This window comes from Haliotis rubra, unplaced genomic scaffold (genome assembly GCF_003918875.1).
Source record: "Haliotis rubra isolate DU_JTF1 unplaced genomic scaffold, ASM391887v1 Scf22, whole genome shotgun sequence".
Taxonomy (NCBI): Eukaryota; Metazoa; Mollusca; class Gastropoda; order Lepetellida; family Haliotidae; genus Haliotis; species Haliotis rubra.
The window spans coordinates 333,725-347,635 of NW_025766225.1; the positions used below are offsets into that span (position 1 = coordinate 333,725).

Genomic DNA, 13,911 nt, shown 5'->3' on the forward strand with positions numbered 1-13,911 from the left:
AAAATCCAGCTGCACTGTTTTTATTGCAATATGTAATATCAGAAATATGCTATTGAATTATTTAGATGTTCTATTCAGAAGTTTACCCACTCAAAAATTGACTTGCACCTGGTGCAAGTTAGACTAATAACTAGGTTGCACTTTGTAATATTGGGATGCGCCAGTACAAGTAACAAAGCACTAAATCGTGCCCTGAAATGACTTACAGTGACATTACAGTCACAATGAACACTTGACACCAGAGTTCGTGACTGAAACCTCATTTCATGATCACTTGTTCAGTGAGTATTTGTTGACAACTTGTCTTGACAGTGTTCTAATTGTGCATTGTACCAATTTATCAAAGTTTGCCAAATTAAACTGATGTTACAACAAATTTGATTTTGTCCTCAGCTTTGGTGAATCGAATCGAAATTAATCGAATTGAACGAATTGAATCGACAATCGTATCGAATCAAAGTGAGAGTGAATCATGACACCCCTACTGTTAAGTGTTTCCAGTTTTAAAGTTATATGAACTTTTAAAGTTTAACAGTTTCAGTGAACACTTTTGAATTATATCAGAGACTCTAAAGTTTAATGTGTTACTTAAATAGTAAAGGATTGCCAGTATGTTCAATATTGGAGGATATTTACATCTCTCAAAAGTGACTTTTAATTCTGTTCTTCATGAAAGAAAGTGTGGAAATAATTTCCAATAAGCTACAAGTACATTGTTAACTTTAAAGCAATTTATTCTATTTCATATAATCCACTCAATATCAATTGTATGCTTTTTGGCAATAATCTACTCACCTGAAATTTTCTCTTTATTGATTCATAATCAGTATACATTTGATTGATGTACATTCCAAAATGATATGAAATATTTATTTAAAGGTAAGGAGGATTGTAGTGTCGTGACTTTCTATCTTATAAGGTCAAAGTAAGGTTAAAGGTCATACACAAATAACAGTGACGTCATATGGAAGTATCCATGACCTAGGACACACTATGAAGCAGACGACCATTACAAGCGGTCGCACCATGTCATGTACAAGTCTGTGTATTTGATACCCTGAAGATAAAGAGTGTTGTCATTCTACAACGCTTGTTCTTGGATCATTTCAATACTGGGACTTACACTATATTATATTAAAGAACAAGGACTGAGGGTTGAGCCACAATGACAACTTCGCTGACGTCACATCATCCGTTTATATCAATGTCTTCTCCGCCATCGAGTCGATCGACGCTATGATCCATGTCATCATCGCCCATACCGTCACCATCACATCAACGCCAACGTCAGTCATGCACCATCATCGCTACAGCTACAGTTTCAGCTTTAAGTATGCCACGAAACAATATGAGCACTACATCTTCAATGTAGGTGAAAAGATAAGTGTATCACTGTGTGTAGAGCATGAGAAACAACTAGTAGTTTTCCGATTAATTGAAATGATCAAAGATTGGTCGGAGTGACCAAACAACCAAGCAATCACATTTCCTCATACCGGTAATCGAACACAAATGATTTCGGAACTACTGTTTTAGAGTTTAAAACACTTAACTATGGAACATATCTTAGTTGTTGTCAGGGCCTGAAAACATGTTTAATTCTTAGAAAACTCACTTCACTTACTGAAAAATCATGACTGAATATTTCTCAAAGACTCACGGTGTTTATGTTCATGAAATATTAGTCATCGCTATATAGTAGCAAGTTACATCATTTTACATTGGATGTGAAGTTTTCAAATGCAATTTGCGCAGTTTCTAAATAAAACAAAAAACAACAGTGAACCAGGTTATACTATCTGCAATAACAACTTGTATAGGAAAATCTGAAAAATGTCGCTAACCAACTTTTTTCGACGATTGCTCGTTGATAATGAACCAATCATCAATTATGAGATTTCAACCAATTCCCAACACTAGAAACAATAGATCATCAACTCAAATCTATGAGAACTGATCAGGTGTCCTTTGCGAGTGGAAACAGAAATGGAAAGAAAAGTGGTCAAGGGTGGTACAAGGGGGATGTAGAGTTACCCCCCTTACCAAACTGGCAGCTCAAGCAGACAGCAGGAATTTGCGAATTTTGAAATCGTAAACAATACGACAGATCACTAGTGAGAAAAACCACACACAAGTGGAAAAGAAGCTTTAGCCCTGATATTTGTTGTGAAAAAGTTTCATGAATATCTCTACGGACTTCACTTCACGCTTGTCACTGACCACAAACCCTTACTGGCTATTCTTGGACCCAAGAAAGCTGTACCTACTTTAGCCGCTGCTAGAATGCAATGGTGGGCTATTATCTTAGCTATGTACGACTATGACATTGAGTTTGGAAAGACGGAGGAGCATGCTAATGCTGATCTACTCTCACGACTACCTCTGTTACAAACTGACGTAGAACCTGATGTAGAGAGCTCTGTGTTTCATTTCTCCTACATCAACGACTTTCCTGTTTCGAGCAAGGACATTGAAGCCTATTTTGTTCGAAGAAACGAATTGTCAGTGAAACAAGGGAGTTTTACTATGGGGTTTACATGTCATAATACCTCCTACGCATCGCGAAGGTATTTTACGAGAGCTTCAATCTGATCATCTTGGAATAGTGCGCATGAAAGGAATCGCCAGAAGTTATCTGTGGTTTCCATCACTTGATACTGAAATAGAAGATCTTGTGAAATCATGTTCCCAATGTGAGTGAGGAACACCCCTGCTCCTGCTTCATTACATGAATGGACATTTCCTTCTCAGCCATGGAAACGTGTTTATATTGACTTTGCAGAGTTCAAAGGACACAATTACTTTGTGCTAGTAGATGCATACAGTATGAACTCTACGATGACTAAGAAGACGATTGAAGTGCTACGACACACGACGTACCTACGGAGTTGGTGTCAAACAACGGACCTCAGTACATATCAGAAGAGTTTGCAGTCTTTATGAAAATGAACGTAATTCTGCATAAACGTAGTGCACCCTATGACCCTGCAACAAACGGCTTAGCTGAGCGTTTAACTCAAATCTTAAAAAACTCTTTGAAGACATCAGCTGATCGTGATATTCAGAAACAATTGTGTCAGCTGTTGATTTCACACAGAACAACACCACATACAGTCATGGGTCGATCTCCTTCTGAGTTGTTAATGAAGAGACAAATCAGAACACAACTGGATTTGTTGAAACCAAATCTTGGAGATAAACAGCGTAAAACGAGTTGAATTAGAATGGGGATAACTGTACTGTGTTTGACGAAATGGGGACGTATACCGGTGGTGCCGATATAACGTTAATTTGCGGCTATATAACCACCAGTATACGTCCCCAATTCGTCAAACACAGTACAGGTATCCCCTAAGTCTATAGAGCTTATGCTATTATATTACTTTTGTGGGAAACCATAAACCATTGCTTGTCAGCAAATTAGGACAATTAATTGGTTTTATATGTCACTTTTGCCCGGTATTAGATTTGATCATGATGCTGAACACATATTGGTCAATCATGCCAATACTCACTATACACTCGGTGAGTAATTTGGTTAGGATCATGCCCATCAGTGTATGTATGTAACATCTCATTTCTGGGAACAACAGTTATGAGTTATTATGATCTAGGTCAAACTATGGTCATCATTATTTTTTCCAGGCAATAACAGTGCACTCAGATGAATTCTGCAAGCCATACCAGAATCCGAAGGTAGAGAGTACCTCGAGTTTGAGCACATGCCAACATCTCCTAACCCAAGTCAGTATCTCTTGATTTCACAGAAGTTGTCCTACCAAAAAAGAGAAAGGTTGAAGTGACAATGCCAAGTCAACTGACATTTATGCAAAGCCCAATCAGACCAAGAAAAAACCCTAAAACCACCTCCTGCACAATAACAAGAAAATCAAGAACTGTGTCAACACAGACCATCGCAACTGGGCCCATTGTAACCAGTCAGATTTATCCTGACAACCTGGTAGAGGAGACTATGTAGAATTATTCTGCCCAATATTGTCACCAAACATAGTCATGGAGGAGGAATTATATCTTGATGAGCATTCAATAGCAGTCGAAAAGGTAAAAACATCTACAATTAGGGACAACATCCTTTAACCAATGGAATAGTTCTTGGCCTAGTCAAACTGACAAAATCCACAAATCTAACCATGTCAGATATCCTAGAGTACCTCAGGAATCCATGCAACTTGGGGCGTTTTAGGACAAAGATACACAGACTGCAAGTCCAGAGGTCACAGAAGACTGGGAAATATTTACAACTGCTACTAGCACAACGCTTTCTGAGCCCAGAAGAAAGAGGACCAACACCTCCAGTTTCTGCCCAGGCCACCACAAAAATAGAGATAGACCCGATAGAGCATGCATCTACTTCCTCAACATCAGTAAAACAATCAACCGGAGGAAAGATTAGGACACAGTAATGATAGAACGAAAACAACTTAAGCGACGGGTAACAAAGCTTGAGGATGTGATTGCCAGGAAAAAAGAAAGGATTCAGTATTGGAAAACCGAGTTGGGATCAAGCCAAAGAATGCCAATGAAATTGAAACAGAGAAAGGACTTAAGCACAGTCGTAACTGTAGATGAAGGAAACAAAAACTGAAGAAACAAATTGACGAGTTGAAGACAAATTTAGCCTCCAAGAACATTGATGAGAAAGCCCTTAAACATTCATGCTCAACCATAACCTTGCTTGGTAACAACATTGAAGAGAAAGAAAAGGAAATCAGCCAACTGAAGCAAACGAATCAGCAACTGATCACTAACCGTGAGTATTTGCAATCTCTTCTAAAGGATTCTAACACAACCCAACTGGAACTTTTTGATGCAGAAGACAGATCATTTCACTACTGGAACAGAGTTGTGTATCTACAGACTTCTCAACAACAACGTCAGCATGGAGAAGGTTCCAAAGGTTTTTGAAGAAGTTGCAAAATTATGCGGAAAAAGAAGTATTAATAGACTTCCAAGCGAAGCCACTGTCTGCAACATGAACAAGCGACGTCTGTCAGTGTCTCACCTACAAGTCACGGACCAGGTTACCACATCTGAAAATATGTGTCTCCTAAGTGATGAGACACCACACAGAGGGGCTACTGTGGAAGGGTTTCATGTCAGTGATGAAACAGGACGATTCTTTGTTTTAGGATTGAGAGAAATGTCAAATAAATCTGCTGTGACAACTTTAGATACATTCAAAGAAATATTATCAGATATTTTTCATACTGCAGAATAGGATACAGCAAGCACTGAATGTGGGAAGGAAATAATATCTCAAATATCTTCAACTATGTCGGATCAGGCAGCCACACAGAAGTGCTTTAACGATGTTTTGACATACTATAAGAAGGAGATACTTCCAGATGTTCTCACTTCATGGGAGGACATGACACCTGCAGAACAATCAAGTTGTTCCACCATCAACAACTTCTTCTGTGGTCTACATCTCCTCATAAACTTCGGAGAAACAGAAACCAAGTTTTGAAGAAATATGAAAGTGCATCGGAAAATCTTGCATCAGGATCCAAGAAAACTAAACAGGGGAAAGTGGAACAGTAAATGTCATCCGAATAACCTGCAAGGTCCTGGGGAAGAGAGGAGATGCAAAGAGTGGCGCACACAGGCTTTTCAGGGACTACTTCTACAGAAGGTTAGGGGAGAACTTGTTTCTAGAGCCTTTCCATGGGATCAGGGTCAATATTCTCTTCGTCAACGCGGGGGACATCTACTTCTATAGAGACAAAATCCAAGATTTCCTGGAAAACTCGATAAAAGAAAGGAACCAACTCCTCCAGGCTGTCCTAGATGCAGTGAAAGTTGACGAATATGTTGCTGCTGCAAAAAGCTCTCGGACTCATCGAGAAGTTGATAACTTCTTCTTTGTGGAGAATTATAGAGTCCAGATGCAACATCTTGGAAATGAACCAGCACTACAGCAACCTCCTCGAGTTCTCGAAGCTGCATGTAAGATTCCATCCCATTCTTAAATGGAAAGCACATGCCTTTTGGATCCTTTGTGGTTGTCACAAGTGGACTGGAATCCCAGACTGTCCAGCTGGGATGCAGTGATCCCTCAAGTACTACCACATCACACAGGAGTAGAAATACGAGAAGAGAGGATGCAGTGTGGGCCAATCTCTTTGCAGAAAGTCCTTATGATGATAAAGTTGTCGAAATACTTCAGATGATATTAACAGCATGGGCTCTCTATCTGAAAAGAGCTGTGAAAAACCATTTGCCACGCGGCGAATTCAGCAATCCCTCCAAGGAGTTGAGAGAGAAGACCATGGGGGTCCCAAAACAAATTTCCAGAAGCAGTGTTTGGGATCTTACATAACTTCACTACAATGAGACCAAATGCCTCAACATTAGCCAATGAAGCGTACATCGTTTTCTCTCTAAACCAAGTCGGAAACTGAAAGAGAATCGCTTGTCAAGAAGGCAAGGAAGCTAACGTAAACAATGCAGCAGAGATTCAAGACTAGAAAGGACACCATTTAAAGAAAGTGACAGGAAGCCTTAGCACTGAAGCAAAGCGAGGAGATTGCTAGACAGAGACAATGCGAGTTGAAAGAAAAGGAACGCTTGACCAATGAGATAATTTATCATGGTTTGTGGCAAACTGAGGAAGAAGTTCTCAACAAGGGAAAATCCTATAAGAACAAGAACAGCGGGCCTTCCAATCACAGTTTAACTTCAGGAAAATAGTCATGCAGCAGCAATATGAGGATAAATCCATATTCAATCTATCCAAGAATTGGAGGGATTTGAGTTTTCAAGAGCTCACGGCCAACCTCATTAAACTTATTGGATCAACTTTCTCTTCAAAAAGTGAAGAACAAGTCGTCCAGAAAGGAAATCCATTGCTCGTCGGTAAAACTGTCATGTACACCTTCGAAGAGGAGGGAGAAAAGGTCAATTATTAAGGAAAGGTCATAGATACGGTCAGAGGCTTCCCCGAATGGTACAATGTCAAGTACGATGGAGATGATGGGATCTATACCTACAAGCTGCAAGAGGATTATGAAAAAGGAGATCTGAAACTAGTTGGTGAGGCGCCAGTTTGAATGCTCATGACATCGTTGGAACTGTGAAAAGTGATTTGTATCATCTTGTTTTATAACACAAAAACCAATCAAAACCCAAACTAACACTTTCTTGGCATGCCACTAATGTTGTTTTTACTTTTAGATTTACAAATTCACTACTAACACTGCTAAAAGTAATTTTAGCATAATTTCAGTTTGAAGCCAAAGTCATTTTTTCTTGTTTTCATGTAAGGACTATTGTAAATCGTTTCGAGACTATCTCGTCTATCACGAGAAGTGAGCGAGAGTATGCGAGAGGAAGCCATATTGGTTTCGGGGGTCAGTGCACCGTGGAAGTGTTGGAAACCACGTGCGATATTGGAAGATTAAAAGAAGAATTTTAACCACCAGAATTGTGTTGTCTGTCAACTATTTCAGCGTAGTCACTAATGTAGGGAGTAGTGTTAAAATCTAAATGACTGTTTTTAATTTTCATTAAAAACAATCCCAACAAATTGAGGAACAGTTCATAGAATAATTATTATAAAAATAGTAATAAATCATTGGTCATTTATTTTTATGATTCAGAAATATAAAATGTAAGTGACTTAAGAATTTAAAAGGGTTCAACTTGCCTGTTGTGAGTTTATGTATTTTTGCATTGTTACGGAGAGTCATCTGTAAGGAAAAATAATGATTTTAAAAATATTTGTTTACCTTTATTCATTCATGATGGATACAAGTTAATCTTCAATTTATATATTCAGTTTCATTTATGTGATAATAAAATTGTCTTTTATTCAAGAAATCTTTGCCTTGTTTCATCATTTTTTACACACCCCATACATGTTTGTGACACCCTGGAAAACAAAATACATGCAATATAATGATGATATCACTTCAAATGAATAGCTTGATAGTTACTTCAGTCATGTTAAGCAAAGAAATGATCATATACCAGTTTTGTTCCTTTTTACAAGAAAGGCCCAACTTTGTGCACAAAATCCCCAAACACACCCCAGCATGGACATATTTGAAAGTCATCTAATTTCACTATTTCTTATTATTTTTTCAAACTAAGGTTATTTTTTCTTTATTTACACTTACATAAGATCAAAACACCAAAACAAATGTGGCTTGCGGTGCCTATTCTCGCATTTAACATTGGTGGCAGCGGTAGGATGGCAGAAGGGGAAGGAACTAGATATTTCCGGCCAGTGGCTATGCCTGAGAAGTTTTCTGGTCGTGAAAACTGGGAAGAATGGCTTGAGGAATTTGAGCTATGTGCGAGATGAATGCCTGGGGTGGAGAGAAGAAAGCTAAGTTTTTGGCATTGTGTTTAACAGAAGAGGCTAAATCTATATATCACAGTTTCAGTTCGGATCAGACGAGGGACTTTGATCTGTTATGTGAACGTTTCCAGACTCATTTTGTCACCAGAGGAGAGGAGAAAGAGCTATAAAGCTGAGTTACAGGCAGTGACTTTGAAAGAAAAAAGTGTGTGGATTTATGCAGCTGAAGTGAGGAAGGAGGCACATAGAGCATACCCAACTATGAGAGCTGGTGATGTTGACGAGTTAGCTAAGGACCAGTTTATCAAGGGACTTGAGCCAAGAACATTACGACTTGCAGTGGCACAGATGCTAATACAGGAAGTTTGGATGAAGCTGTGAGAGAAGCATCACAGTGGCTCACAATTGAGAAGATTGATCATGTTGATCAACAATCTGTGTCAGCACCAGTAGCGCCAATTATAAAAGATGAAGTTGTTAAGAAACTGTCAGATCATCAAGAAAAGATGATGGTATTCATATCTCAGCAGCAAGAAGTGTTCACGGGTATGGCAGATACCTTAAAGAAGATTTCATCTGGACAAGGTGACAGGAACGTCCGTTATGGTCACCGGACATGCTACAACTCAGGACAGCCTGGACACATACAGAAATTTTGCCGGTGACCCAGGTGGGATTTAAATGAGTAGGAGTCAGGGGAAGGGGTCATTCCTCGGTTCATGTCAAAAAGATAGTGAGACCCAACTAAAAGAAACAAGTCTTTCTACATGTGAAGTTGATAGTCATGTTTTATATGCGTCAGTGTATTTGGAAGGAATCCGGGTGGATGGAATGGTGGATGGTGACAAACATATCACCCGTGCGGACAACAAAGCGTTCCGCAAATCATGTCAGAAGCATGGATGGCAGACGCCTTACCAGACTAGGTCAGCATGTCGATCTACAACCCTCTCCAGGTCTGTGCAGTTTCTGCTGTGCAGTCTATACCTCCTGTATCAACCCAGCTTGTTCATGTCCCAATATAGCTCAAATGTGTGTTAGGTTGTTTGTTTTTATAGTGAGTGGAACAGTGTAAATTAGGAGAATGCTCCTTCGACTTCAAAAGTATCATCTTGACGTCAATTACAAGAAAGGCTCTGAAATGTACATCGCAGATTTCCTCTCCCGGGCTTCTTTTCCAATGAGAAAGGTAGAACCTTCACTCAATCTGAAAGACTATGAGATATTCCCCATCTCCTGTGACGCCTCATTCACCAGTGAACTAGAAGAAGTCAGTGCAGCCGAGTACATTCCTGTCACTGTTCAGAGACTTGATCAGACTCAACGCTTACCAGATCAACACACTCTACAGGCTTTCAAGTCAACAGTTCTTGCTGGATGGCCAGAACTATGAGAAGAAACGCCTGTGTGCATCAGAGATTTCTGGAACTTCAGGGAGGAATTAACTGTACAGACTAGTGTTCTGTACAGAGGCTGTCGTGCTGTAATTCCTCCAGCTCTCAAACCAGAAATGCTTCAACACATTCATGCCTGCCATCTTGGAGCTGAAGCATGTGTTCACAAGGCTCGTGATGCCGTGCAGTGAGCTCACAAACAAACAGCATATGGAACTACCGACGACGCATGAAATTCTGGAAGGGGCATGGAGCAAGATAGGTGAGGATCTCATCACTCTGGATGCTGATGATTACCTTGTTGAAGTATGCAGAGTTGGAAGAACCTCAGTTTGCACAAATAGAGAAGATATATGTTGTTCATCAAGCGAAGTTTATTGAGTGTGCAGTATTGGAAATAACTGAATTCAGTTCACACCTCAACACATTTGAATGCATTCAAACTGCAAGAAAGAAATGTTTGGATATGGTGGACTTGAGGTACAAATGGCCCGCAATCATTGTACAACATAGAAGGTAAACTAATGTTTGCTCTCCACAATGTAGATTTCGCATGGAGTTTGTAACTTTCAAGGTCTGTTCATTATGACTAACACTTCTGCAAGTGTAGTGTGTAATCTGTTTGAACTGTCAACTGACAAAATAACTAGTTATGAAACTTTTTCACAGATAACGAGGTAGATGGATTCAACTTGTTAGAAATGAAGGAGTCAGACATATTTCTAATGTTGCCCCGGGAAGATTGGACCTGCCAGAAAACTGACTGCATTACTATCCAGACTTGATGGTGAGCTAAAAGAGCAGGATCGAAAACATGCTAAATGAAGCATTTGTGGACAAGGTGAAACAGTACAGGAATCTATGGCTGACAATCAATCTTCTCTGACTGAACATGCTGAAAGTGAACCTCCTGTGATTGAAAGTGAAACACAGGTAATTCAAATCTGATAATTTCTGATAACTAAAACAAAAATTTAATTTGTGGTTGGGAAAACAAAATAAATGATAAGAGTTAAAGACATTTTAAAAAGGAAAACGATGATAACTGGGGTTTTTTCTTGAATAAAATTATTGGGCCTTATAACAGGAAGATATATATATATACTGTAAATCAACAAACTAATGAGTGTATTAAATAATGCGAGGAGACAAATCAGGAAATGGTTGACCAGAATGACTATACTCACTAATGACTACACTCACAACTTTGGGAAATACTATACTAGTATACTGACTGACTGAGTTTAGTTTTAAGCCGCTTTTAGCAATATTCTAGCAACATCACGGCGGGAACTAGTATACAATCCGACTCTAGTGTAAACATCTTAATTCTCCGAACACATGGGCGTTTGGATCAAAGACGGCTTTCCTTTCAACTGTTAGTACTAGTAATTGACAGTAGAGAGGATGATCTCAGTTACTGCCAGGGGAATTGTTAAGCATGAGAATTCCTCGCTGTTGCAGGAAAATGGTGGCCAAATAAAGATAAACAAAAGTTGGTCAGACTCCTTTTACGCAGATACAACTTTGTAAAGAGGAAAGCAACTAAAGCTGCCAGGAAACTACCATCTGATTATGACACAACACGGGAAGAGCTCATTACAGAAATAGGGGAAGTAGTTTCGTCAAAGTCAATCCCAGCTGACCTCATAATAAACTTTGAATCATTTCTTCAAACTCTGAAAAAGAAACATTTTGAAGTTCGCTTTGTTCCGGCTGGGTGCACTGGCTAGTTACAGCCGATGGACCTATCAGTGAACGGAGAATTGAAAGGGATAATGAAGGAACAATTCACCGAGTGGTATGCCGACAAAGTGGCAGCTAATCTCAAGACAAAAGACGATGACAAACGTGTTGATTTGAGGACTAGCGTCATGAAACCTGTTCATGCTCATGTAAACTAGACTGTTTATTCAAAGACTGTAATACAACTTAAATGATTAGTGCTCAATCTTTTTTCCCCAGAATGTATTTTACTTGTTGATATAATATAATGTCGATGTTATTGAGGCAATAATGGAATTTTTGTGAATCAATCGTTCGTCTTCGTTCACTGGGTTATCGTGACCCAAATACTAGTTATAACGATATCGAGTGCAAAAGACAATATAATAACGCGAGATTTATTAATGCGCTTCAGATATAGTCGCATTTTTCGTATTAATAAGTAGCTCACATTATTTTATTGATTTACAGTATATATGCACACAGTATTACTATTAAAGGACCAAAGTTGTTAATACTTTGAATGAAACTTCTTGCAGTTCTAGTTTTTACTCTGCACTGTTTGTATATATTCACAATGTGTTAACTGAAACCTGATTACATTTATCATGTTTACTGCAAAAAAAACTTACAATTATCAGTATTGCTTTTCAGGAGATTAGTATGGACCTGTTAGAAGAAACACAAACTGTCCAACCTGCCCCAAACAACTCAACAGAATCATCACCCTCAACATGCTCAGTGACAGGCTCTAAACTTTCAGTTGAATCTCATCATCCTACTTACTCAAAGACAGTTCAGTCGTTGCTGGACAATGGCAAAATTATGGAGGAGTGATTCAAGTTTATTGAGGAAACTGCCTATCACGTCCTTTCCGTGGGAGGATTTGATCAACGAGGATTATACAACGACTTTGGACAATATGTGTACAAAACATCCTGTTTATCATTTACTACTGGCAAAGCGCCATAGGTATGTACATCTACCTTGTCTACAATTTTTCTAATAGGATATACTGGGAAACAATTATCTAGTCAGCAACTTAGCCCAGCATTTGTAACAGAGAGATATGTATATAATACAAATTGCTCTCTCTCACACACACACACACACACACACACACGCACACACACACACACATGCACGCACGCTCACACACACAGGGAATGATGCAAAGGTTTTCCCATTCTTTCCTAGATCATTCAGTACTTTTATTTAACGAGCTTTGAGTAAAAAGGTTTTTTCATATTGCCTAATTAATGTGATTACTTTTTTAATCTTTTCAGTATTACTTCAACCACGTTCTATCACAGAAGGTGCGGAATATCCGATGGGCAAGGAACAAGAGGAGTGAGCAGATAAGTAATGAAACTGGTGGGAAAAGGAAAAAGCCGCACCTCAGTTTGGCCAAGATTGATGGTAAAATATGCAACTTACTTTCAGAAAATGCTAGTTGTGTTTATGAAGAATGTTTTGCATTGTCAAATTATACAGATGTACAAAGAAGTTAAGGAACCACGAAACATCCCTGGTTTTATGCACCAAATGTAATGTTTACTGTTTAGTGAAGACAAGGGAAAAGTAAATTTCGTTAAAACCCACATGTGCAATACCTGGGGGGTATTCTTAGCTTTTGAGTGTAATTTGAGTGATAATCATGAAACGTTTTGCTTAATGGTCTTAATAGGTGGGAGTGATATTAACAGTGAGCTTTGTTGTTGACAGAGGTCAAAGAAATGGACGTTGAGAAGGCGAAAAAGACCCTGGAATTGGAATGTTAAAAAACTAAGGAGCAGCAAGACAAAGCTCTTATAAGGAAAGACGCCACTTCATGGAGAATGTAGAAGAGGACAGAAACATCCAAGTTATCGTGAAGGCTCATCCTTTACTTAATATTGAAGGCTATGTAAGGTTACAGATATTTCTAATGATATGCAAGTTAATCAATCTTTTATTGAAATATTTTTTAGCTTACTTTGGCTGACTGACTGACTGAGTTTGGTTTTACGCCGCTTTTAGCAATATTCCAGCAACATCACGGCGGGGGACACCAGAAATGGGCTTCACACATTGTGCCCATGTGGGGATTCGAACCCGGGTCTTCGGCGTGAAGCTTACTTTGGATATTATTAGGTAGAGGGTGACTGTTGTAATAATAATCATATTATTTGTTTTAGCAATTATCAACATTCTTGTTTCAGTGTTTTCCCTAGGCGTAAACAGTCATCATGACTCCCTGGTGTCATGAGAGGGAGTAATGAACATGTTTTAGGGGGTGACCGGACAAAATCCACCCGGACAAAATCCACCCCAAAATTGCCACCTCGGACAAAATCCACCTCTTCTTAACACAAAAAATGGACAAAATCCACCCTTCTCAAATTGCTATTGTTAAAAGTTTTAGTGTGTCCTGATCTTTGATCAAGAGAATTTCTTCTCCTCAAGTCAAACTGGACTTCAAAAGGAGCA

General features: G+C 39.0%; 1 long non-coding RNA gene across 1 annotated transcript; it reads left to right on the forward strand.

Moving 5' to 3' along the window:
• Positions 1 to 12,560: 12,560 nt before the first annotated feature.
• Positions 12,561 to 13,218, forward strand: LOC124277275. Its single transcript, XR_006898783.1, has 2 exons — positions 12,561 to 12,861; positions 13,168 to 13,218. It is a non-coding gene; the product is annotated as an uncharacterized LOC124277275 (long non-coding RNA).
• The last annotated feature ends 693 nt before the right edge of the window (positions 13,219 to 13,911 follow it).